Genomic DNA, 27,351 nt, shown 5'->3' with positions numbered 1-27,351 from the left:
TTCCGGGGCCTCACGTGCTCACTCACACGCACGCACGCACGCACGCTCGGAGCGCGCGCGCCCAGAGCGTTGACGGGGGCGAGTTGGGAGGTCATCTGGGCCTCCTGGTAGCCTCCCTGAGTTCAACCAATCCAGTGAGGAGAAGCCGTGGGCGGGGCGGGCTCGGCTGCCAGAGCGGCGTGAAAAATTTCCCAAGGCGGAGCGAAAACCTTTCCTGAGCGACTGAGCATGCCCGGTGGTGAAAGGTGAGCGTTGCCTGAGAGTTTAGGTGGGTGGCGGGGGGAGGCGGTCCGGTAGTCGAGGGAAGGGAACTCCGGGGGCCAGTATAGGGGTGTTTAACTGGTATCGAACTGGGACTGCGTGGTGTGAGTCAGGCAACCCCGGATTGCAATCCGGCCCGGCCGCTGTTGCTGTGTGACCTTGGACGTGTTACTTAACCACTCTGAACTGAATGTCTTGAGTAAAATAGGGTTACTAAAATCTACCATAGTGGTTGTGAGAAGTAAAAGCGTGGAAAACGCCTCACCTGGCAAATTGTAGACCCCAAACACTTAGTTATTAGTATGGAGTCCACGGCCTCCTTATTTTACGAATGGGGACACAGGACTCAGGGAGATTAAGTGACCTGTTCAATGTCAGGTAGTGGCAGAGACTCAGGCTTCAAGTTCAGTACTCTTTCCTACATGGCCTTCCCTCAGGGAGAGGGGGAAAAAAACACACTACAGAAAAACATGTAAAGATGTTTCCTTTGCTCTCTGTGGATCGCTTTTTAATCCACACCAATTCTCTTCCCATCCTCCCAAAAGTTTGGAACTCTGGACGTAAGGGCTGGACAGCCTTAGTGCAATTTTTGGAGGGCAGTTATTTGGCTCTCGATGATTTGTCCCTGAACAAACAACAGAATGGTGCTTTCCTCAATTCCCTTGGGGAGCCTAAATTTCTTCTAAAGTTTTGGTTAAAGTGTAAACACAGTAGCAAGGAGCTCCAGTTCCTCCACAATTTCTAGCTACCTGAGGAAAGATTAACTCAGTTGACCAATGTTTACCCAGCATCCACTGAGTAGGTAAGAATGCTTCTCCAGCCCACAAAAGGCCTGTGACCTCAGGTCTGTGCAGGTACCTTATGATTCAGACCCACTGGTGACCCCATCGTTCCTTGTGCTTCTAGTCCTTTATCTGACTTAGCTCTTAATCACTTACTGTCTCATGGTATTTCTTTTTTTTTTTAATGAATTTTTTAAAATTATTTATTTATTTTTGGCTGTGTTGGGTCTTCGTTTCTGTGCGAGGGCTTTCTCTCTAGTTGCGGCGAGTGGGGGCCACTCTTCATCGCGGTGCGCGGGCCTCTCACTATCGCGGCCTCTCTTGTTGCGGAGCACAGGCTCCAGACGCGCAGGCTCAGTAATTGTGGCTCACGGGCCTAGTCGCTCCGCGGCATGTGGGATCTTCCCAGACCAGGGCTCGAACCCGTGTCCCCTGCATTGGCAGGCAGACTCTCAACCACTGCACCACAAGGGAAGCCCTCATGGTATTTCTTGAATGATAGAGTGCTATTTAACTCTAGATTTGCTGTTAACTTTTTTAAAGTATTTGTCTCCTTTTCTGTCTTATACACCCCCCCCTCCCCAAAATACCTAAATCTGATCTTGGTAAAGGGCATCACCAGCTCCTCAAACATGCCCTTATATTCCCCACTTTCTCTCCAGAAATTAATTCACTTGAGCCTTTCAAATTCCACCTAAAACGTACTTGCTTCCAAAAGGTCTTGCTGGATCTACTCAGAATGAATTAGTCCCTTTTCCTGAGCACTTGGTACATTCCTTGCTTCGGACATTGTTCGTAGTAAACTTTGTTTTCTGTGATTTGTGCACATGTCACGTAGAGAAAACTTCTCTGAACATCCATATATGGGTTGGCTGTTCCTATTCCTTGCTCTCATAGTATCTTATGGTCTAATATATTGCTTCTTACCCGTTCCTTTACGGTTTGATTTATTTACCTTCTCCATCAGATGTAAAACTCTCTAATGGCAGGAAACATGTTTAGTTCCACTTTGCATTTCCAGCATTAACCTCAGTACCACAGCTATAGAACGACTAGGTATTGAATGGCTGAATGGGCTCCTTGCCTACTGCATAAAGTTCTTAGGGGCAGACTTTACTTTGTATTTATATCTCAGAACCAAAGATTTTCTGGGAAGTTATAAATCTTGGACTACTCTAAAAGGCACCAGAAATTACATGGTCACACTCATGCAATGAAGGAAGGCTTTGGCAGTAGCGTAAGATACTGAGCAGAGCAAGAAGTAGGAAATCCAGGGAGAAAGAGGTGATTTCTTAACTGCTGCTGTGGACCTAGAATGAGAGATTTTCAAATGTTGTTAAGGATATCAAGCAGATTCCTCCAAGGTGTGTCCGTGATGTTCCTCCCAGAAAAGGGGAACAGTTATGCAAAGAGGAGTCTTGGAAAAGAGATCAAGCAGTGTTTGCTTACTCTGAACTGGTAGCATTTGTTCCTTTGCCTAACTGGGCACAAGAATCTAAAGCCTGGTGCTATTCTTGTGTGTAATATTGTTCTCCCTCTGCTACGCTATTTAACTACCTATGTGTGTGTGTGTGTGTGTGTGTGTGTGTGTGTGTGTAGATGTGCGTAAATCCTTACCAAATCTAGTCCTTTTATTCCTCATCATGTGAATGGCACTGCCAAACACCCAATAGCAGGAGTCATTCTCAGTTTATCCCCATCTCCGTTCTGTCAGTCTCTGAGTCCCATAACGTCTTCCTCTTAAATGGCGGTGGTAGCCATGAACTGCCCTCAGGCTTCATGTGAGCCCTCATATCTCTCGTCTGGACAAAGCCCTCCTAATTGGTCATTTCACCCCATCTTGGCAGGTCCAGCCCAACTTTCCCCACATCCCAGACTCCAGAGGGACTTTTCTGAAACCCAGAGAATTGACCATGTCCTCAAACAGCTTAAAAATCTTCCAGGGCTCCTCCATGCCTCCTCAGGAAAAAAGATCACACTTCAATGGTTTTTTTATGCTTCATCCTCAACCAATTTCTTCAGCCACGTCTCCCACTACTTTTGCAAGAACTCTTTTGCTCCACGGATGTTGAAAACGTGCAGCTTCTCATACATACCATGTTCTCTGTGCACACAGGTTCACCTACCTGCGATTCTCTGCCCAGGCCCTCTCTACCAGGTTAATTGCATCTGTGCTTTTTAGGTCTATGAGGACAGTCGTGCTTCATCCCTCTGGCATAGCTCTTCGTATTCTGTGTTGTGAATATACTCCATGTGCTCTCATGTCTTATCTTCACTAGAATGTGAGCTACTTGAGGGCAGGGGTCTTGGCATATTTTTTACCTGTATGGAACTCTAACACCTACCAGGGTGCCTGGCACAGGATAGGTACTCAATAATTGTTTATTGAATAAATGAATGGATTATGAGCTCCATGAAGGAAAAAAAGTATTACATTTCTTTGATTCTTCACAAAGCCAGGCCCAGTATCACGGAAGTAATAAGTAGGTACTTAAAGTAACAACGAATGAATGAAAGTATAGTAATGAGGTATTAAAAACCTACCATGCACCCCTCACCTTCCGAGATGGCCCACACTCTGTCTGTGGAGTGTCTATCTCCCCGAATAAAACTTCTTTCAACAAAACAAAACAACCTACCATGTATCAGGGACTAAACTTAATACTTTCCATTCATTGGCTCAGTTAATCCCCCAACAACCCTATACAGGAGACATTGGTATCTACATTCTGCAGATAAGGAAATCAGAGCTTAAGGAGGGGACATGACTGGGCCAAGGTCACACTGTTAGTTGTTGGCCAAGCCGGGATTTGATTTCAAGTTCACCTAACTTGGAAATGGACTATTATGGAAGGTATTCTGCTGCTGCTGCCGTTGTGATGGTGGTAGTACTGCTGGTGAGGATGACTTTGACATCTCTTTTGTCATAACCGAAGGCTCCTACTTCTTATCAGAGAAATCAGTGCTCCCTGTGCTGCAACAGGAAGAAATGTGATTGCATTACCTGCAGTCAATATGTACAAGTCAGGTTAAATGGAGGGGTCATATTTTTTCTTTTATCTTTTTTTTTCCAGAATTATTTTTTCTGTAACTGAAATAAAGATTACTTAGTTTTAGGATACAAATGTTGCACATATAAGGATAAAATGTTTAAAATTGGTCTTTGGGATATGAAGGACCCAGCTGAGGCCATTTTGGAGGCTAGAAAATGAAAACTTTTTTGGGTTAGTAACATGGTCAGTTCATGAAGAGCTAAGGTGAATCTTAGTATTTAAAAGGCAATCCTTAAAAAGTTGGGTTAGGAAAAAAGACACTGGGTAAGTACCTCATTAGGAAGAGGCGGAGAACATTTGGTTCCTGTCTGGAGGGAGTCTCTTGCTCCAGGCTTACAGTACCAAGAGGCGCCTGGAGTTGGAGTGGGGCTCCCACAGAGTTACAAGCACACCCTTGACTGGAGGGCACGCTCCCCTCTCTGGGAAGGTCAACATCTTTGACCAGAACATAGACTTGTAGGGGCAGGTGGTGAATGAGGAGGAAGTGGGGAAGGGAGAGCCCACATCTACCCAGTTAGCCAACCAGCTCCATCAGTCCTGGTGATGAGCAAGGGAAACCAGCTGTTCTACCCTCATAGCCTGTTCAGGCTGATACATTGAAATTGGCGGCTATGTGGATGCTGTACACTGCACAACCCTAGGGGGAGCTATTTACATGGGTGTCCATATGAATGACATCCTCTGTACAGTACTCAACGGGTAGCCGTCCTGACTGTAATATATTCAAGGCACATCTCTGTCTACTTTGGCAATTTCAATGATCCTGATTAAACCTTTGATAATACAAATAAATAAATATTTATTGACTGCCTACCAGTTATCTTCTCAGAAATTTAAATGACTTTTATTGTACAAAGTTATTCCTAACGATTTGGGCATATTTCAAAGTGCTTATTAGACTAATAACATTACCATTCATTTATTAATTCTAATAAACAACAATTGAGCAGCGAAGTTCCAGGCATGATTCAAAAGGCTGGATTCAACAAATGTGTTGAACACTAACTACAAATCTTACAAAAACTATTAACTGATTCCTTCAAAAAAAAAAGCTTATGCATTTTTGCAGTTTGTTTATGCCACTTTACATATGAAGGTAGTCTCCAAAGCCTCTTTATTTCATAGACACTCATCTACTAAAACCTGTTCTTGCATTTGCAACAATCCAATATACTAGGATGCCCCAGTGAATATAAAGCTTTTACATACTTTTTTTTTACATCCTTTTTTTTTCCCCTCCTAGCTCTATCAAGAGAAGGGCCAGAAAGTTAAGTTGGCTGCTTTAAAGGTTTCCTGGAAGCACTAGGGAAACCATTTTTCATAGAGTAAGTGTGTGACTGCATTGTCCAGGAAAGAGAGTGTAATCAGTCTTGGATCCCTGGATCACTCTGTGGAAGAATGCTGATCTCCACCTAGAAACATTTCATTTGGACTGTTAGATGAGCAAGAAATAAATGAAAATTTGGGGGTTTGTTTGTTTTAGCAGCAAGCTCTACTCAACACCTTCACTGGAAAAGGAGACAATATGGCCATGTTTGTACCCCAAATTTGCTGACTGCTCATACAAGTAACATTACATTCTTAACTTTGGAACCCAATTAAGGATGGCTCTGCCTCCAGTCTTTATTAAATTGCTTCCAGGTGTTTGGATGGTCTACCTATGTGTGACTGTCGCTACTGGAAAATTGTTATGCGCAGTTCCAAAAGCTGATAATTAGCTTAAAAAAGCCACTTAGGAGGAACAAATACACACATGCATACATAGAGTCGCACACACACACAAACACAGTAATATGCAGACTTTCAGGTAACTTTTACCATTTTAACTATTGTCATCAGCATCAGCATATTCCTCATTATTTTTTTTTAATTAATTTATTTTATTTTTGGCTGCGTTGGGTCTTCATTGCTGCACACAGGCTTTCTCTATTTGCGGTGAGCGTGGGCTACTCTTCGTTGCGGTGTGCGGGCTTCTCATTGAGGTGGCTTCTCTTGTTGTGGAGCATGGGCTCTAGGTGCACAGGCTTCAGTAGTTGTGGCACATGGGCTCAGTAGTTGCGGCACACGGGCTCTAGAGCGCAGGCTCAGTAGTTGTGGCGCACGGGCTTAGTTGCTCCGCGGCATGTGGGATCTTCCCGGACCAGGGCTCGAACCCGTGTCCCCTGCATTGGCAGGCGGACTCTCAACCACTGCACCACCAGGGAAGCCCCCCTTCCTCATTATTTTTTAAGTCAAGAGGCTTAAAGAAATCTGAAATAATAATCCAGAATATTCGTAACAACTCAGGAAGAATGAATGAGGTGACCCCGGGAAGGTAGTGGGCTGTCCTTTTTATGAATCATCGTCACAGTCTCTCTGTGCTGTTTGTCCTATGACCTCAGGTGGCATGCAGCATTATGCCAGGCATCTGTGTTTGAGTGACCCTCTAGCTCCTCCAGAATTACTGTAAAGTTGAAGGTAGGATTTGCTCCTGATATTTTATGTGAGCATCGGTATGAAAGGCTGCAGCATGGGTGAGTGAGCAGTTTATTCTCGCTGGGGATGGGGCTCAGGATCCACCCCCTGCAGGCCACAATTTTGCCCTGGGGCAGACTGTTCAGTCTTTCTTTTGGACTGGCAATTTGAGCCAAGCTAGGGGCCAAAAGCCATAATGGACTAAAAACTAGGGAGGTGAGTTCTGTTAAATTACAATAACATCCAGACTTCCAGGGAAGCTGCAAAAGTCATTCCTGTCAGATGTACTCAAAATCAACAGCCAAATTACTCCTGCTAAATGCTGTGAGCTACTGAATAAAGCCCTGTACTGTTTTAAATAGTAATTCAAACCCTCTAGTCCCATGCCTCAATAATAATTATGAAAATTCTCATCAGTATCCTCCGTAATGCATGGTAATGATTATTTAATTGATTGACTACCACGTGCAAGGTACTCTTTTTAGGTGCTTTATGTGTGCCAGATGCTCAAGTCTCATGACAGCCTTGCAAGGTTATAAGGAATAGCAAGAAATAAGAGTTGTTATCCCATCTTATAGATGACGCAAGAGAAATTCAGGGCACATAAGCAACTTGCTCAATGTCACCCCAGTGGTGATATCAATGTAGTTAAAGTATATTCTTTGAAAAAAAAAAAAAAAAAAAAGACTTCTGTATGTAAGAGCTGATTCCAAGCTCAGGGACATTTTAAACAAATTTTTACTAGAAAAAGGTTACTATGGTAAACATTAAGAATAGAGAGGTGTCCTCGTCAAGCAACTCCTATCATGAATAATTTGGAATTAAAGGGTTTTGAATGATCTCTATCTTATTTTCCTTGGAGCAGAGCCAAGTTCTTAATACGAGTTTCTACAAAAGAGGAACCTGGGGCTGAATCTTATTTATAGAGGCAAAAGATGTTTTAAATTTCAGTCTCACATTCTTGCTCTCCACTTGAATTTGCCAGTTAACACAGCAATAGCAAATGATGTGAAGACTAAGTCTTAGTTGTCTGGGTCCTGTTCCTCCTTACTGCACATCCTTAGTTTAGGTTTAAGGCAGGGTTATGGTGAGTCGTATAACTGCTCTAGTCCACAGCAAGATTTCATAGTCATACTGTGGAACAAGTATAGCTAACTTATGTTTAGTATGGTAATCTCTCAGGATCCCAGGGGATTGGTCCAGGCCTTCCACAGACACCAAAATCCATGAATGCTCAAGTCCCTTATATAAAATGGCATATCATTTGCATTTGACCTACGCACATTCTCCCACCTACTTTAAATCATCTCTAGATTACTTATAATATCTAATACAATGTAAATGCTATGTAAATAGTGCCGTGCATGGCAGATTCAACTTTAGCCTTTTGGAACTTTCTGGAATTTTTTTTTTCAAAATATTTTCAACCTATGGTTGGTTTTTTGTTTTTTTAAAATTATTTATTTATTTATTTATTTATTTATGGCTGTGTTGGGTCTTCGTTTCTGTGCGAGGGCTTTCTCTAGTTGCGGCGAGCGGGGGCCACTCTTCATTGCGGTGCGCGGGCCTCTCACTGTCACGGCCTCTCTTGTTGCAGAGCACAGGTTCCAGACGCGCAGGCTCAGTAGCTGTGGCTCACGGGCTTAGTTGCTCCGCGGCATGTGGGATCTTCCCAGACCAGGGCTCGAACCCGTGTCCCCTGCATTAGCAGGCAGATTCTCAACCACTGCGCCACCAGGGAAGCCCCCCCTATGGTTGGTTTAATTCACGGATTCGGAACCTGTGGATACGGAGGTCTGGAGGCCCAACTGTAACGGATTTAATTCAAATGGGGGTAGATTCATTGCTGGGCTATAGGCTGCTCATACTTGTTCACAAAGCTGACTGCACACAACGCTTCCTCATTCTGCATTTAGTGAGGTCTCACTGGTATTTTGAAATCAGCCTTTGTGGGAGTATTTACCCCATGTAAATTGGCAAATGCTACAAATCAGGACTTTTATTCCCCAAGAGGCAGTTAAATGTTTACCAGCACGCTACTGACTAGATTGTATTATTTGCTCAAAAATATCTGTTGTCTTCCCTGTGGGTCTGTATACTGCCTTTGCCTGTGAGAGGACAATATTTTTCACCTACTGCAGTCAGGCTTGACTATATGACTTGCTTTGGTCGATGGAATGTGACCGGAAGTACGTGTGCCATTTCTAAGCAGAGGAGAGTGTGCCCATTTTTTTTTCCTCTGCCACAAGCTGGCACGTCCCACATAGTGTCTGTGCCTACAATCTGAGTCCTAGAATAAAGAGGATGTGGAGCAAAATCACAGCCAACCTGTAAAGGACATAGACATAAGCAAGGGATACAGCTTTCCTGTTATCAAGATCTGGGTCTTGTTGTTACTCCGGCATTACTGAGGCTGAGCTGATTGATACAGCAATTGGGACTTATAATTGAGGCTGCCAGAGTGGAAAACCTAAGTTGTGGGGCATTAACTCTGGGACTTGGGAGTGGGAAGCAAAAAAATATGCATTGAAGGATGGAAAAACAGCAACTCATGTTATCTAGTGGCAATACATTTGGTAAAACTCTCACCTGTGATCACGGGGAGGACAGGTAAGTACTGAATGACCTTGTGGCTTTAGACAAAGAGGTTATGAAACAGAATGTTACTGACATGCCTGGGATGCTACGGTCTGCATGGGATGAAATATTATACGAAAAAGTTGAGTTTAGGAAAAAATTGTACATTTTGGAGAGATTGAAGGGAGTAGAAATGTCCAGAAATTTGAGGGCTCAGAGGAGAATGTAATTGATTCTGATTTCCATACAAAAGATAACACTGAGGACTTTAAGTGACAAAGGCTGATTAAAATTCAGCCTTGTACCAAGGATCCATAGAAGGTATGGTCCCTCTATGAAAACCTCTGAATTGATGAAGGTGACACCAATTAAATCTTTTCAACTGGACAAAATGACTCTGGGAAAAGAGATTATAAATGTGGTTCTCCCACTGAAGAAAAATAAACTCAAAATACCTGCAATTAAGTCTAGAGAGAATCATAACTAGAAAAGAATTGGGGATGTGGCCACAGGCACATGACGTTTGATTTTGGAGTCTACCACTTGCAACTAAGAGCATTCTCCATAATAAACTGCATTACAGGGTTATTGGCAGGATAAACTGAGATTGTATACATAAAACATATAGCAAGATAGAGTAGTTCTTTCGACTAACACGAGCCAGAGAGCAGGTAAGAAGTAGCCAAGAAATCTCAGTTAAAAGATTCAATGCTAATAATTTCAGCAAATGAAAATGATCCTGTATTGGGTCCGTGTGGTGGAATGGAAAGAACTTGGGTTGTAGAATCATATAGAGTTGAGTTTGAAATCTACCTCTGCCACTTGACAAGCTGAATGGCACCAAGCAAACTGCACACAAAAAAATTCTGGGCCTTGGTTCTCTCATCTATAAAATGGGGATAATATGGTCTCCTTGTAATGATTAACATAAATAAATAATAAAGCATGAGGCATCATTCTTGGTGTCTAGACATTCAGTATATACCGGACAGCTCTCTCCTCCAAAAGTACCTGCTACCACCACTACCTCATGCTGGCCCCTCCTGACAGAATATGATTTTACCTGTCAAAGGAAAGCAGGAGGGTTATTGCCCCAAAGCATCTTCTCCTATGATGCCTCTGACGAACAGGAAGCCTGTTGAAGAGCTGGAAAGAGGGGTGTATTGTTTTATACCCAAGGTGCTTTCTAATGAAAATTTTATGATTTTCTCAGTATTTATTATTTTGCCAGAATTCAAACAAACAAACTTGATTTGCTTCAGAAAAGAAAAGAGAGAGAATCACAAAAACTAAGAGCGGAGCTCCTGGGTAGTACAGAGCGCTGATTTGGTGAGCCCATCTCTAACGGCAGGGAGTTGTCTATCCCAGTCAGCGTGTAGCATTCCCACTGATGACCTCTGTTGTCTAAGGATGGTCATTCACCTTCATTGGTACAATAAACTGAATTAAAGTGTATATATTCCAGTATATTCCATGCTTGGGGTGAAGACTTCTCTCTCTTGCTGGCCATGAAAAAGAAAGCACAAAGCTTCAGGACTGTTGGCTGCCGTCTTGGAACTATGAGGGGAACCAGCCTTAGAATGAACCCAGATACTGAGGACAGTAGCACACAGGAATGGAAACAGCTTGCATCTGTGATGCCATCTTTGAGCTGATAACCGTACTGCATCTGGATCCCCATTCAGTCTCTGGGTTTACAGTTACAGGAGGTAATGGATTTCCTTATTTTTATGCCAGGCTATCAATGAATAGAAACTGATCAGTAATGAGAGTGGGGCAGCACCAAAGGGTAGAGTACACCAGGGGGGCTGAGGGTCACAGCCCCAAAATCTAGTCACTTGGGTTCCTATCCTGCTTCTACATTGTGCTAGCTGTGTGGCCATTGGAAAATCACTCAGCCTCTCTCTGCTTCAGTTCCTGCATCTGAGAAACAATGATAATAATAGATCTTATCTCATAGAGTTCCTGAGAGGATACATTTGCACAATTCACACAATACAGTGCCTGGCGCATAGTAAGTTTTAATATAATCTGATGCATTATCATGATTACCTCCAGATGCAAAGATCATCTGAAGATCTACAGAGTGATGCTGAACTGGGGCCCCAATTCTCTTCCTTTCTGTCCTTGACTCTGTATCTCCTCATTATGTCAGATTTTGTTCTCATTCCCTTTCTGGATCATCTTTCCTTCCCTTGTTCCTTTCACTAGCCATAATTGGCATTGATTTATAGCATTATTTGCTGTATTTTAAAATATGTAATTTTACATTTCTTCTTTTTAAGTTACGAAGTCAAAGATGGAACATTTTCTATTTCCTTCAATAAAAAAAGAACATTTAGATTTGCTTTTTTTATATCCCTATTACATTCATCTTCTTGGCTTTGGTCCAGTGTTTCACTCTGTCAAAATCATTTTAAAGCTTGACATTGCCAGTTATTGCCTTCACCATCTTTCCTGGCTTTATATCATCTGCCTTTTAAGCTTTCACCAAGTCCTTGACAAAACCTGCAATTTAGGACTACTCTATCAGTTATCAGGTTAGGCATATGTGGTGGAAAACTCTAAATCAGTGCCTCTCAAGCTTTATTGTGTATATGAATCACCTGGAGAGCTTGTTGAAACACAGATTCCTGGGCCTCAGAGCAGCTCTGTAGTGGGCACTGAGAATTTGCAGAGAAATAGTACTGAATAGGGCTGCCCTCAATAGTGACTTAATCAAGTTAGTGGTTTATTTTCTCTTATGTTAAAGAAATTCATAGGCAGGTGGTCCAGGGCTGGTACTATGGTGTCAGACCTAGGCTTCTTCTGTCTCCTTTCTGCTGTACATGCATGCGGTTTCCTATTCCAAAATGGTTGCTTGAGCTCCAGCCATTGTGTCCACATTCAAGTCAGTAAGAATGAGGAAGGGGGTGAGGATGTCCCCTCTTTTTAAGGACATATTCCAGAAGTTGTCCATGGCACTTCCACTTATATCTTCTCAAGAAGCACTTGGTCATATAGTTAAATCACACTAGTGAAACCAGTGGGGGGGGGGGTAACTTTGGGCTCCTGGGCACGGAAGCTTTTTTTTTTTCTGTCCTCCGTATCTTGAAGGCAAGACTCCCGCCTCCATGACCTTCCCTGAGTTCCAAAGGGCTATTCAAACAGTTGCTAATCAAGGGAGGAGCAGCCAGGAGACCACCTGAGGCAAGATTAAAGGGACCAGAGAAGCTCATCAAGGTTAGGAGACCAACAACCTGAGACCCTGCACACACCCTAATCTTGTCAGCAACCCCACCCTTGAAGTATTGTTATAAAACTCATCAAATCCTCCTGGGTTGGGACACATAGTTTTTTGAGACAGGAACCTGCTGTGTCCCCCTTTGCCTGGCAAAGCAATAAAGCTATCCTTTTCTACTTCACCCAAAACTCTTCTCTCTGAGATTTGATCCGGCACCCATGCATAGAGGCTGAGCTTTCAGCATCACTAGTTGCAAAAAAATCTAGGAAATACAGCTTTTATGTTGGGTGCCGTGTACCCAGATAAAAATCAGGGTTTTATGACAACATTAGAGGAGAATGCATTTCTGACGTTACTGATTTTTCAATGTAGTCACATTCAATCTCTTCCCAACTCTCCAGCTAGAGGTTTGTGATCCAAACCCCACTATGTGCTAGGCAGTTAACTTTAAATTCTGAATTTCTAGGTCTGATCATACTCTTGTTTGTCTGTTCAGGCTACTGTAACAAAACACCATAGACTGGGTGGCTTAAACAACAACATTTGGTTGCAGGTGAGAATCTCATCCTGGCTTGCAGACAGTGAGAGAAAGAGAAAGAGGAGATAGATTGTGCTTTGGTATTTGGTATCTCTTCTTCTAAGGACACTAATCCTGTCACATCAGGGCCCTACCCTTATGACCTCATTTAACCTTGATTACCTCCTTGTAGGCCCCAATCTCTATATATAGGCACGGTGTTGGTGAGTGGTGGTTTAGGGCTTCAGTATATGAATTTTGAGGGTGAAAATTCAGTCCATAGCATCTCCTTATAGGTAAATGTTATTACTTTAATTTTAGAGTTCAGGAAATTTGAGTCTCAGAGAGTTTTTGTTTTTTTTTTTTAAGATTTTTTTTTTGATGTGGACCATTTTAAAATTCTTTATTGAATTTGTTACAATGTTGCTTCTGTTTTTTATGTTTTGGTTTTTTGGCCACGAGGCATGTGGGATCGTAGCTCCCGACCAGACCAGGGATCGAACCCGCACCCCCTGCATTGGAAGGTGAGGTCTTAACCACTGGACTGCCAGGGAAGTCCCTCCTTTGAATCTTGGTTTGTGCATTTAGTTACTTTGGGACCTCAGGAAAATCATTAAAACTCTCTGAGGGTCTGTTAAAATTTCACCTTCCAGTGCAGAGGGTGTGGGTTCGATCCCTGGTTGGGGAGCTAAGATCCTACATGCCTCTTGCCCAAAAAACCAAAACACAAAAAGCAGAAGCAACATTGTAACAAATTCAATAAAGACTTTAAAAATGGTCCACATCAAAAATATCTTAAAAAAAAAAAGATTCAAATGAATTCTGTCAAAGTTCAGGATCCTTCTAATGCATCATTCTGCATCACAGGAATGATACGTTTGTTTGCAGGATGAGCCTTGAATCAGCCATATTGTTGCATAATATGCAACCACAAAAAAATTGCAGGGATAGGCATGCATTTCACTCCTGTGTCTGTGCATCATCTGGGGACTGGCTGATCTAGGCTGGGAACGACTGGGTGCCTCGAAGCTGGGGCAAGATCTGCCCCCACAAGTCTCTCATCTTCCTAGGACCCATGAGCTTGTGAGGGTCTCATGACCCACCCCTCAAGCACATTCCAACCCCTGCTTGCAGTAGGTCTGCTTCTACTCGAAGGCCAAAGAAAGTCATGTGCAGAAGACCAAGGTAAGCAGTACGCTTGTCCCAGGAGGGAGTAAATATTTTGGAATGTATTCTAATCTCCCCCAAGCCTGTAGGCATATGCATTGAAGTGGAAAGAGAGCCAGACTGAGAATCGGGAGTCCTGAGCTCTGGGTCCAGATCTGCCGTTAATGGCTTGTGTGACCTTGGACACATTACTAATCCTTTCCGGATCTCGAAGGCCTATTCAGACTTTGGCCGTAAGAAGCTATAGCTTGAAAAAACAAATCACTGCCTCTCAAACTCCTAATCTCCTCTCAAGTGTAGTTTAGTCTCTTTACTTATTCTGAGCTAAAATACACACAGCTCTAGAGCCCCTTCTCAACTGCTGGGCGAATGGTCATGACTCTGTTAATGATCAAACTGGAGCACCATGCAGCAGTCCCGCTGGTCACATGAAAGCTCAGGAAGAAATGAAGCCACTGGGAAAAGCCACCGATGCCATGACCTTCTGTTCCCAGGGCTGGAGTGCAGGCCGAGCCTCTGCTCAGACAGGTGAGCTTTAATTTTGGTGATTTATGATAAAGCCTTTGAGCGCGTGGGTAAACATGCCATGGTTTATTTTGCAGAATTAATGAAGTCTGAGTAATCTTTCAGTCCCCAGCAGATTCTGTTCTGAGAAATGAAGCGAGACCGTCAGGCTTTTGTGTGAATTACGGAGGGAGGATTCACGACGCGGGAATCATCCGGTATCCTCACGACGTGATCTCTTAAATCCCGAGCATCTCTGGGTGGAGGCTTTGCCATCATTAGACGGGATGACTGCTGACTAGGGAGAGAGCCTTCTAAGAACACCATGTGATACAGTAATAGCTGCTACAGTTAATTGAGCTATTACCACGTGTCAGGAGCTCTGCTTGATCCTTCACACACATGGTCCCAATTATTGGAAAAAGCACCCGCTTTTTTTTTTTTTTTTGTGAACGCACCTCGCATGTGAGCTCTTAGTTCCCTGACCAGGGATCGAACCCGCGCCCCCTGCACTGGAAGCTCAGAGTCTTAACTACTGGACCACCAGGGAAGTCCCAAGAGCGCCCACTTTGACTTGGATACATATTAGCTCAAATTCCGGCCTCATAATTTACAAGCTGGGTGACCTTCAATGTGTAGCATGGGCACGGTTTTTGCCTCTCACCCTATCTTTCACCCACAACTTCTCTGCCTACCCACATTCTATAGTATGGATCATTCCAGCACGTTGACATCTCACACTTTGGTAGGAGAGATAAATATGTAAACAGCAAACTATATTGAAAATAAAACTCATGAACCCTTGGGTGGGTCCATGCTGCAGGCTGGAAAACTCAATTTATCTACAACACTGAGGCTAAATCTCTCTTAAAAAGAATTGGAGGTTATAAAGACTTGTCTCAAAATTTGTGGTTGCTATTACTGGGATACACAAATGAGGTGAAGGAGGTTATAAGGTAATGGAAAGGGCATTGGGATAACAATCAGGAGAGCTGAATTGGAGTCCTGATTCTGTTGATCAAAATGTGTGATTTGGGGCAAGGTCACTTTTTGAGTCTTGGTTTCCTCACCGGTAAAGTGGGGAATGTTAACGCTTGTCCTGCGTTCTGCACAGACTTCTTGCAGAGACCCTAGCAAATAAAAGCTGTCAATGAGGACTTCCCTGGTGGCGCAGTGGTTAAGAATCCTCCTGTCAATGCAGGGGACATGGGTTCGATCCCTGGTCTGGGAAGATCCCACATGCTGTGGAGCAACAAAGCTTGTGCGCCACAGCTACTGAGCCTGCACTCTAGAGCCCACAAGCCACAACTACTGAGCCTGCGTGTCACAACTACTGAAGCCCGAGCACCTAGAGCCTGTGCTCTGCAACAAGAGAAGCCACCGCAGTGAGAAGCCTGCACACTGCGACCAAGAGTAGCCACCGCTCGCCGTAACTAAAGAAAGCCCTCATGGAGCAATGAAGACCCAATACAGCCAAAAAAAAAAAAAAGCTGTCACTGATTAGCAGCTCCATTTTACAATTTTACAGATGGAGAAACTGGGGACAAAAATATAATGGGTGGGACAGAAGAAAGACAGGTCTCCTAGTATTTCTCCAACCTCATCTTGTACTACTGTTCTCCCCACTTACTCTGTTCTAATGATGTTGGCATTTGGTCCTTTTCTTGAATAAACCAAGCTCATTCCCACCTCACAGCCTTTGCCCTTGCTGTTTCCTCTCCCTAGAGTGTTCTTCTCCTAGATCTTCATGTTCTTCAAGAAAGGTTTGGCCCCCTGTCCTTCAGGTCTCAGCTCAGACATCACTTGCTCAGAGAGGCATTCCATAGACACCCATCAAAGGTGTTCTCTCTCCCAGGCTCCCTTTAGCACATCATCCTGCTGTATTTTCACATAGCATTTATCACTTCCTGAGATTATCTTATTTACTTGTTGGCTTGTTAATTGTCTCCCACCACTCTTTCTGCTTGAGAAGAGAGACCCTGCTCATTTTCTGCTGCATCTCCAGTGCCAAGAACAGGATTTGGCATGTAGTAGACACACAATCTTTTTTTTTTAATGAATGAATTAGCATGTATAGATTTAGCTTATTCTTTTTAATGGCTTTATTACATCCCATATGGGTGTACCATAACTCACTTAACCAGGCCTTTAGAGATGGATACTCCATTTGTTTTCACTCTTTCTTTTCCACTCTTGTTCATTTTTATTAATTTTTTTTTTTTTTTGCTCTAAAAAACAAATGAGTATAATCTGTGCGTACTTTGTAGGTTTAGCTTTAGGTTTAGGAGTGCAAAGGGCATGTGCATTCACTAACTGTGAGATATACTGACAAATTTCCCTATATAATGTTTCCATCAGCTCACGTCCCCATCAACTGTGTATGATGACACCAGAGCGGAGTTCCCTCCAAGTCCCTGCCAATAACACATTCTTTATTTATCTATTTTTATTTATTTTTGGCTGCACTCCATGGCTTGTGAGATCTTTGTTCCCCAACCAAAGATTGAACCTGGGCCATGGCAGTGAAAACGCTGAGTCCTAACCACTGGACCACCAGGGAATTCCACAATAACACATTCTTACTGAGAAGATGTTATTGCCCTCCCCCGTGCCCTCCGAAGTGCTCCATCTTCTTTACTCGTTACCTGAGGAGAGGCTCTGCACTGCAGCTCTGCTGTGTTTCTGTGTCATTTGAATGCTCTAGGCATGTTTTCTGCCTCTTTATTTGCATTCTACAGGCTGCTATGGCAAAAGAAGGGATATTTTAAATGCATTAGTGTCTGTAGAGATTATTTATTGTTCAGCAATATTCACTCCCTTCCCTCTACCCCCATGAGAGGAAAGTACTGTCTCTACTCCCTGACTTTGACCTTGCCACGTGATTAGCTTTGGCAAATAGGATGTTAACAGATGTGCTGTGAATAGAAGCTTGAACTATGCTTACATGCTTGGGCTTACTAGTGCTCCTGCCTTTTACCATGAGAATAACGTGCCTTAGGAAGTGCCTACACCAAGGAGGTTGAGGAACACGGGGAGCACACCTGGACTCAAGTTGCACTTGGAGCTAAACCTGAAGAAGCTCTGCCTAGATCAACAGAACTCCAAATGCCCTGTAGATGTGTAAGCGTACTGTCATATGATGCAGAGATTTTTGTTCTTATTTGTTACACAGCAAAAACTGACTGGTACAAAGCTCAGGTTGAACATGTAGCTCCCAATTTGCTGCACCTTGGCACTTGCTATGTCAAATATTAAACATCTCCTAGGACAGTGGTAGCAGAGGAATATTTCAACTACCCATATTCACTTTGTGTGGGTTTCATTGGTCCTTGAAGAAACAAAAGGCTAAGTGAGTCCTAGGTGAGGTGAGAAAGCAATACCACTGCTGGAACAGTATGAGCAAAGTTGTAGAGGAAGGAATGTGAAAGATCTGCTCTAGGACTAGTGAGCAGCCTAGATTTTAGATCACTTGTTGAAGAGTATTGGGAGGAGGTAGTACTCAGCGTATTTGGGTTAGAAACTAAGAAACTGAGGAAGTTAGAATTAGCTTTTACTCTTTAGCTACTGGCTTGAGCAGAGAAATGTAAGCTACAGAGCACCCTGGATGCTAATTGTACATCAATTACAGACAGTAAGTCACTGACATTCAGAGGTCAACTATATAATGCAGATGGGTAAGGGCCTAAGAATAGGCTGCCTGTACCATGTAGAAAAGGCTGACAGGCAACTTCATTTATAATTTCATTGTTTCCATTTAGAATATCATTATTAATTAAGCTGTGTCTAACATAGTGCCAGACCACATTTTTGCTCCTAAAATATGGTGTGAATGTGGGTTTGTGTTTACAGAAAACAGACATCAATTTTCATACTCAGAAGTCCTCTTGAACGTGGCCTCATACTTATCTGATTTTTAGTAGAGTACAATTTAAAACATTATTCTGTGAGTAGTTTTTGGTATTTAATCAAGACAATTATGCTAACATTCGCTCACTAATTTTAAATATTTAGCATCATGAGAAGTCCTATAGATGGGTGTTTGAATTCCACATCCATCACTTACTGGTTGTGTGATGTTGAGCAAGTTACTTGATGAGACTCAGTTCTTTTCATCTGAAAAACAGGGTGAATAAAATCCATCACATAGTGTTACTGTACTTCTTAAATGAGTTAATACATATAGAGCACATAGCACTGTCCCTGGTCCAAGACAGGGCTCAATAAATGCCATCTTCCATCATTCAGTTAAATATTTATTGAGAAGAAGAGGCAACTGTGAGGCAGGTGCTGTGCTAGGCATAGCAGAGGAAATGGGCTCCTTACCCTCGAAAATCTCAAGACCAGGAAGAAGCAAGTCAAGATTGGCCAAACGAAGTGAGAAGTGAAATGAGGGCTGTGTCCTCAGTGCGGTGGACCCCCGCCTTTCTGTCTGCGTATCTCAGTAGCAGTCATGCTCCAATCACAAAGCCACCTCTTTGGCTGCCATGTTCTTACAACCTCTGCTAGAGTGACTGATCCAAGGGGGGGCACCTGACCCTAACTGGGTCCATCAGTCCTTCTCTGGGATTCCATACTTATTCTGGATGGCAAGTGGACTTACTCCAGGCTGTAGACCACATTTTTTTAAATTTGATATTTTTTGGTTGATAGGAGTCTCCCATACCCACCTTGAAGGCAGAGAGGACCCTTTCCCTTGCTCTCTCATCTCTGTTTCTCCTTGAGGGGGTGATGTGAGTTTGTTGGTCAGAGCCTGAAACACGGATTAGGCTGGGCTCATCGCTGGGGGGTTCACGGTGTGTTGAAGGTGGTAGACTGGTTTTCACGTCTCTCTTTCTGACTTCCTTTTTTCCCCCAGGGGCTGGTTAGATAAACGGAGCCCTGCCTAAGGACATTCTTCTCTCTCTTGTCCTCTTGTTTCCTCCATGGTCAACATTTTGTAGTGGAACTTTCTGCAATGATAGGCATGTTGTACATCTACACTGTCCAATATGGCATCCATTTGTGCGTGGCTATTTTTAATTTATTTATTTAATGTTATTTTATTTTTGGCTGCGTTGGGTCTTCATTGCTGCATGCAGGCTTTCTCTAATTGCGGTGAACGGGGGCTACTCTTCGTTACGGTGCATGGGGCTTCTCACTGCAGTGGCTTCTCTCCTCGTGGAGCATGGGCTCTAGGCACGCGGGCTTCAGTAGTTGTGGCACGTGGGCTCAGTAGTTGTGGCACACGGGCTCTAGAGCGCAGGCTCAGTAGTTGTGGTGCACAGGCTTAGTCATTCTGCGGCATGTGGGATCTTCCCGGACCAGGGCTCGAACCCGTGTCCCCTGCATTGGCAGGCAGATTCTTAACCACTGCACCACCAGAGAAGTCCCTGTGTGTGGCTGTTGAGCACTTGAAATGTGGCTAGTGTGACTGAAGAGTTGAATTTTTATCTAATTTTAATTAATTTAATTTTAAATATAAATATCCCCATGTAGCTAATAGCTACTGTATCAGACAACACAGCTGCACCAAATAGAAAAGACTGGCAGGTAGCTTCATTCATAAACTTTATTACTTCCATTTAGAAAACCAGTATTAATTAAGCCACGTTGAACATAGTGCCTGTCCCACATTTTTTCTCCTTAAATGTGGAAGAGGCAGTGGGAGAAGTCAAAATTTGGATGTGGATTTTTGGGGAGGAAGAGGCTACACTTAGTCTGTGGTCTAACATGTTTGTTTTAATTCCTCTTTAACAGGGAATGCTGAGTTCAGGTGCTGGGTGCTGGCCCAGCTAATAACAGAAAGGTATTTTATTTCCTATGTGGCCACTCTTTCTTGTAGATCTATTGGGACCTCTACAGTGGGGAGGGGTGATTGGCAGGGCAGGATTCAGACATTCAGGGGCCCCAGAAATACTACATTTGTAACTCCATTCCAATTCCCAGCACATATTATAGCTTAGGTGGTGTCACTTCATCTCACGTGTGGCTTTATTAAATGCAATGGGATGAAGCATGTGCGACGGAAGTGCTGGCCCAGCTTGGGTTGCACAATGTCTACATTTGGGTTGAGTGGGTGGGGCGTCTTTTATCCTTGTCTGTGGTGCATCTCCAGGTAAGGGGACTCTAATGTGTCCAATGGTGAGCCTCTGGAAAAGGTTGCAAGTGTGAGGTGTCAATATTATCAGCTACACCCGCCTCCCAATTTCTACATCCCTTGTCTGAATTTTGTCCACCTGGGCCAATTTTGAAATAAAAAAATTTCTCTGGATTCTATGTCTTATGCTTTCCCTAGTACTATGTTCTATGGTATCAATTCTTTTTTAAAATAATTAATTAATTTTAAATTTTGGCTGCATTGAGTCTACATTTCTGCATGCAGGCTTTCTCTAGTTGCGGCGAGCAGGGGCTACTCTTTGTTGTGGTGTGCGGGCCTCTCATTGCAGTGGCTTCTCTTGTTGCAGAGCACGGGCTCTAGGCGCATGGGCTTCAGTAGTTGCAGCACGAGGGCTCAGTAGTTGTGGCTCACGGACTCTAGAGGACAAGCTCAGTAGTTGTGGTTCACGGACTCTAGAGGACAAGCTCAGTAGCTGTGGCACACGGGCTTAGTTGCTCTGCGGCATGTGGGATCTTCCCGGACCTGGGCTCGAACCCGTGTCCCCTGCATCAGCAGGCAGATTCTTAACCACTGTACCACCAGGGAAGTCCCTCAATTCTTTTATTTAAAGTGGTTAACACTTTCTAAAATTGCCATTGGACTTCCCCCTCTAGGCTTGACCTCCTTAAGAGCAGGAATCTTGTTTCTCGATTTCCCCCCTTTTATTGCTAGTAGGTAGAAATGTGACTTGCAAAGCAAGGGGCTCTGGGAATGAACCTGGCTTTCCTGCTTCCTGACACTTTCCTTACTCTAGCCAGGGATACTACCTGTTTGGAGCTAACAGAACCCAGGGCCAATCCTGGCTCTGCCGCTAACTAGCCGAGGGTTGGCCAATGACTAGACTTGTCCAAATCTGTTTCCTTACCTGTAGAATGCAGGTCATCAACAGCTGCTGTGAGGACTGAATGCCATTAGGCATGTACAATGCTTAGCATGGTACCTGGAATGTGGTAGACAATAAGTGGGGATATAACTATAATTATAATATTTATCACAGTTTGCTTTTATTGGAAATAAATGTGTATTTATTGATCCCTCCTCATTTGACCATTACCACCTTGAAGGCAGTAACTGTGCTTTTTCCTTTTTCTTTTTTAAATTGAGGTATAGTTGATATATTATACTAGTTTCATGTGTACAATATAGTGATTCAAAATTTTTATAGGTTATATTCCATTTAAAGTTAGTATAAAATATTGGCTATATTCCCTGTGCTGTACGATATATCCTTGTATCTTATTTATTTTATACATAGTAGTTTGTGTCTCTTAATCCCCACCCCCTATCTTGCCCCTCCTCCCTTCCTTCTCGCCACTGGTAGCCATTAATTTGTTCATTATATCTGTGAGTCTGTTTCTTTCTTTTTTTTTTTTAATCTTTGAATTTTATTTTATTTATTTTTTTATAGAGCAGGTTCTTATTAGTTATCTATTTCATACATATTGGTGTATATATGTCAATCCCAATCTCCCAATTCATCACACCACCACCCTCCCTGTTTCTGTTTCGTTATAGTCACTAGTTTGTTTTATGTTTTAGATTCCACATATGAATGATAACCTACAGTGTTTGTCTTTCTCAGTCTGACTTATCTCGCTTAGCATAATACCCTCAAGGTCCCTTCATATTGTTGCAAATGGCAAAATTTCATTCATTTTTATGGTTGAATAATATTCATATATGTATATCATATATTCTTTATCCATTCATTTGTTGACAGACACCTAGGTTGTTTCCATATTTGGGGTAAGGTAACATTGCTGCTATAAACATGGGGTGCATGTACCCTTTTAAATTAGTGTTTTCATTTTCTTCTGACATATACCTAGGAGTGGAATTGCTAGATGATATGGTAGTTCTATTTTTGTTTTTTTGAGGAAGCTGCATACTGTTCTCCATAGTGGCTGAACCAATTTACATTCTCACCAACAATGCACTAGGGTTCCCTTCTCTCCACATCCTCACCAACACTTGTTATTTGTGGTCCTTTTGATCATGGTCATTCTGACAAGTGTGAGGTGATATCTCATTGTGGTTTTGGTTTGCACTTCCCTGATGATTAGTAATGGTGAGCATCTTCTCATATGCCTGTTGGCCATCTGCATGAATTCTTTGGGAAAATGTCTATTCAGGTCTTCTGTCCATTTTTCGATTGTGTTTTTTTCTTTTTGATATTGTTTTTCATCCTTTCCAGCCTTAGACACTCACATAGAGCTTGGGTTAAGGAGCTTGTTATGCACTGAATGTTTGTGTCCCCTCTCAAATTCATATGCTGAAGCCCTAACACCCAGGATGGCTGTATTTGAACACGGGGACTTTAAGGAAGTAATAAAGGTTAAATGAGGTCATAAGGGTGGGCCCCTGACCTGATAGGATGAGTGTCCTTCTAAGAAAAGTCACCAGGACACTCTCTCCCACCTGCATCCCCCCCTCCATCTCCTCTCTCCCTTGTTCCCTGCCCCACCTCACACCGTGTGAGAACACTGCAGGAAGGTGACTCTCTGAAAGCCAGGAAGATGGCTTTCACCAGAAACTTGGACTTCCAATCTCCAGAACTGCGAGAAAAGGGATGGCTGTTGTTTATACCACTCAGTCTATGGTACTCTACTATGGAAGATTTAGCTGACTAAGAGAGAGCTGATTAGTACATGCTTATTGAGTTAAAGTCCCTATAATGGGAGAAGAATGGAGTGGAGGTAGGGTGGGACAATTCCCAGAGGGTGATGTAAAATTAAATCTAGTGAAAGTCAGTAGGTGTCTTTAGAAAAGCACAGGGTGTAAACTTATTTGTATATCACATTCTTTAAGGAGAATTTAAAAATTCTTAACATATTTTTTCAGCTTTATTGAAATATCATTGACATATAACATTGTGTAAGTTTAAAGCCATTCGATGTGCTGATTTGACACCCTTATGTGTTGCAAAATTATTATTCCCCTTAGCGTCAGCTGACACCTCCATCACAGCACATAATTACCGTTTCTTTTTTGTGATGAGAACATTTAAGAATCTATTCTCTGAGCAACTTTCAAGTATATAATACAGTATTATTAACTATAATCACCATGCTGTACATTAGTTCCCCAGAACTTATTCATCTTATGACTAGAAGTTTGTACCCCTTTGACCAACATTCCCCACCCCAGTGCTTGGTAACCACCACTCTACTTTCTGTTTCTATGAGTATGGCTTTTATAGAATCCAAATAAAAGTGATATCACACAGTTTTTGTCTTTCTCTGCCTGACTTAGCATAACACCCTCTAGTTTCGCCTGTGTTGTTGCAAATGGTAGGACTTCCTTCTTTCTTGAGGCTGAATAATATTCCATTTATCTATATCTATAGCTATATATCTATATCTGTATTTCCAGTCATTCATTCATATCCACGAGGAATTGGTTCCAGGAGCCCCCACGTATACCATATCTGAGGATGCTCAAGTCCCGTAGTCAGCCCTCTGTATCCATGGTTCTGCATCCACAGATTCAGCCAACCATGGATCGTGTAGTACTATACCTATTTATTGAACAAAAATCTGCGTATAAGTGGATTTTCATAGTTCAAACCCATGTTATTCAAAGGTCAACTGTATGTGTGTTTGTGTGTGTGTAAAACTGTATATATAATAGGTATAAATATATATAATATATATAACTATATATAACTGTATATATAATAAATATATAATTATAACTATATATATATATGTGTTACATATCTCACATCTTCTTGATCCGTTCATCCACCAATGGATGCTTAAGTTGTCTCCATATCTTGGCTATTGTGAATAATGCTACAATGAACATAGGGATGTGGATATCTCTTCAAGGATCTGTTTTCATTTCCTATGGATATACATCCAGAAGTGGGCTTGCTGGATCATGTGGTAGTTCTATTTTTAGTTTTTGAGGAACCTCCATACTGTTTTCCATAGTGGCTATACCAGTTTATATTCCCATTAACAGTGAACAAGGGTTCCTTTTTCTCCCCACCCTCACCAACATTTATCTTTTTTCTTTTTGATAATAGCCATTCTAACAGGTGTGAGGTGATATCTCATTGTGGTTTTGATTTGCATTTCCATGATGATTAGTGACATGAGTACCTTTTCATGTACTTGTTGGACATTTTATATCTTCTTTGGAAAAATGTCTATTCAGTTCCTCTGCCCATTTTTTAATGGTATGTTTTGTTTACTATTGAGTTGTATGAGCTCTTTATATGCTTTGGATATTAACCGCTTAGGAGATATAAGGTTTGCAAATATTTGCTCCCATTCTGTAGGTTATCTTTTCATTTTGTTGATTGTTTTTTTTTAATTATTATTTTTTATTTATTTATGTTTGGCTGCATTGGGTCTTTGTTGCTGCACGCAGGCTTTCTCTAGTTGTAGTGAGCGGGGGCTACTCTTCGTTGTGGTGCGTGGGCTTCTCATTGTGGTGACTTCTCTTGTTGCAGAGCACGGGCTCTAGGCACATGGGCTTCAGTAGTTGTGGCACACGGGCTCAGTAGTTGTGGTTCGTGGGCTGTAGAGAGTAGGCTCAGTAGTTGTGGTGCACGGGCTTAGTTGCTCTGCAGCATGTGGGATCTTCCCAGACCAGGGCTCGAACCCATGTCCCCTGCACTGGTGGGCGGATTCTTAACCACTGTGCCACCAGGAAAGCCCATGTTGATTGTTTCTTGTGCTGTGAATAAGCTTTTCAGTTTGATGTAGTCCCATGTATTAATTTTTGCTTTTGTTACTTGTGCTTTTGGTATCATATCCAAAAAAGACCAATGTCAAGGAACTTTTTCCTGTTCTTTTTTTTTTTCTCCTAGGATTTTACTATTTGAGTTCTTAGTCTTTAAGCCTTTTTGAGTTAATTTTTGCACGTGGTGTAAGATGCAGGTCCAATTTCATTCTGCATGTGGTTATCCAGTTTTTTTTCAGCACTGTTTATTGAAGGGCCTGTCCTTTTCCTAATGAGTATCCTTGGCTCTAGTGTCAAATATTAGTTGACCATATATGTGAGGGTTTACTTCTAGGCTCTATATTCTGTTCCATTGGGCTATGTGTCTGTTGATAGGCCAGTACCATACTATTTTGATTACAATAGCTTTGCAGTATAGTTTGAAATCAGGACGTGTGATGCCTCCAGCTTTGCTCTTCTTTCTCAGAATTGCTTTGGCTAGTCAAGCTCTTTTATAGTTCCATGCAAATTTTTTTTTTTTTTTTTTTAAACGGCTCTGATGTTCTGCTAGCCATCTTTTTTTTTTTTTTAATTAATTTATTTTATTTTATTTATGGCTGTGTTGGGTCTTCGTTTCTGTGCGAGGGCTTTCTCCAGTTGCGGCAAGCGGGGGCCACTCTTCATCGCGGTGCGCGGGCCTCTCGCTATCCCGGCCTCTCCCATTGCAGAGCACAGGCTCCAGACACGCAGGCTCAGCAACTGTGGCTCACGGGCCCAGCCGCTCCGCGGCATGTGGGATCTTCCCAGACCAGGGCTCGAACCCATGTCCCCTGCATTGGCAGGCGGACTCCCAACCACTGTGCCACCAGGGAAGCCCTCCATGCAAATTTTAGGATTGTTTTTTCTACTTCTGTGAAAAATGCCATTAGAATTTTCATAGGGGTTCTATTAATCTATATGTGGCTTTGGGTAGCATGGGTATTTTAACAGGATTAACTATTTGATCTATAAATAGGGGATAACATTCCATTTATTTGTATTTTTTTCAATTTCTTTCATCAAAGTCTTGTAGTTTTTAGTGTATAGATCTCAGATATGTTAGTGTTTGCTTAATATGTTTAGGTGCTTTGATGTTGACTGCATATGTATTTATGATTGTTATAGCTTCTTGATGAACTGATTCCTTTATCATTACATAATAAACTTGTCTCTTGTTACTGTTTTTGGCTTAAAGTCTGTTTTGTCTGCTATAAGCATAGCTATCCCTGCTCTTTTTTGACTTCAACTTGCATAAAATATTATTTTCCATCCCTTCACTTTGAACCTATGTGTGTCCTTAAAGCTGAAGTAAGTCTCTTGTAGGCAGAATATCACTAGGTCCTGTTTTTTTTGTTTTTTGTTTTTAATGCATCCATCCACTCTGTGTCTTTTTTGACTGGAAAAGTCAATCTATTTACATTTAGAGTAATTATTGATAGGTAAGGGCTTACTAACTCTATCTTATTGTTTTCTGGCTATTTTGTAGTTTCCTTGTTCATTTCTTCCTTTCTTGCTGCCTTCCTTTGTGAACTGATGATTTTCTGTGGTGGTAGGCTTTCATTCTCTTCTCTTTATATTTTGTGAACCTACACAAAAATCTTCTGGTTTTTGCTTTGTGGTTACCTTGAGGCTTACGTAAAACATCTTATAGATATAACAGTGCATATTCTGCTGATAGCAATTTAACTTCGATCACAGAAAAACTCTACCCTTAAAGGAAGTTTTTGTAAATATACTCAAATGCCTTACATTGCCTAAATGAAACTGTTTCAAACACATGCAAACACTTGATTGTATCTTCTAAAGGAACTGTTTACTTAATTTGAGAGACCAAGAAAGAGTTAGGTGGCTGAGAGCTTGAAGGCAGAGCTGCCAAGAATTCCATTCTGCTGCAGATGAAAAGTAGCCCTGGGCTTCCCTGGTGGTGCAGTGGTTGAGAATCTGCCTGCCAATTCAGGGGACACGGG

The 27,351-nt window shown here is 42.3% G+C and overlaps 1 long non-coding RNA gene across 3 annotated transcripts; it reads left to right on the top strand.

The window, feature by feature from the left end:
* Positions 1-6: 6 nt before the first annotated feature.
* On the top strand, positions 7-26,213 carry LOC309615267. 3 transcript variants are annotated; one of them, XR_014236675.1, is made up of 5 exons: positions 24-245; positions 10,593-10,836; positions 13,938-14,052; positions 14,374-14,562; positions 14,665-26,213. It is a non-coding gene; the product is annotated as an uncharacterized lncRNA (long non-coding RNA). The 3 variants fall into 3 exon arrangements; XR_014236673.1 differs by having other exon boundaries at positions 7-245; positions 2,891-10,836; positions 13,938-14,562; XR_014236674.1 differs by having other exon boundaries at positions 20-245; positions 13,938-14,562.
* The last annotated feature ends 1,138 nt before the right edge of the window (positions 26,214-27,351 follow it).

Source organism: Balaenoptera borealis (assembly GCF_965194805.1).
Source record: "Balaenoptera borealis genome assembly, chromosome: 17".
Classification (NCBI taxonomy): Eukaryota; Metazoa; Chordata; class Mammalia; order Artiodactyla; family Balaenopteridae; genus Balaenoptera; species Balaenoptera borealis.
This window is presented reverse-complemented; position numbering and strand designations above follow the sequence as displayed.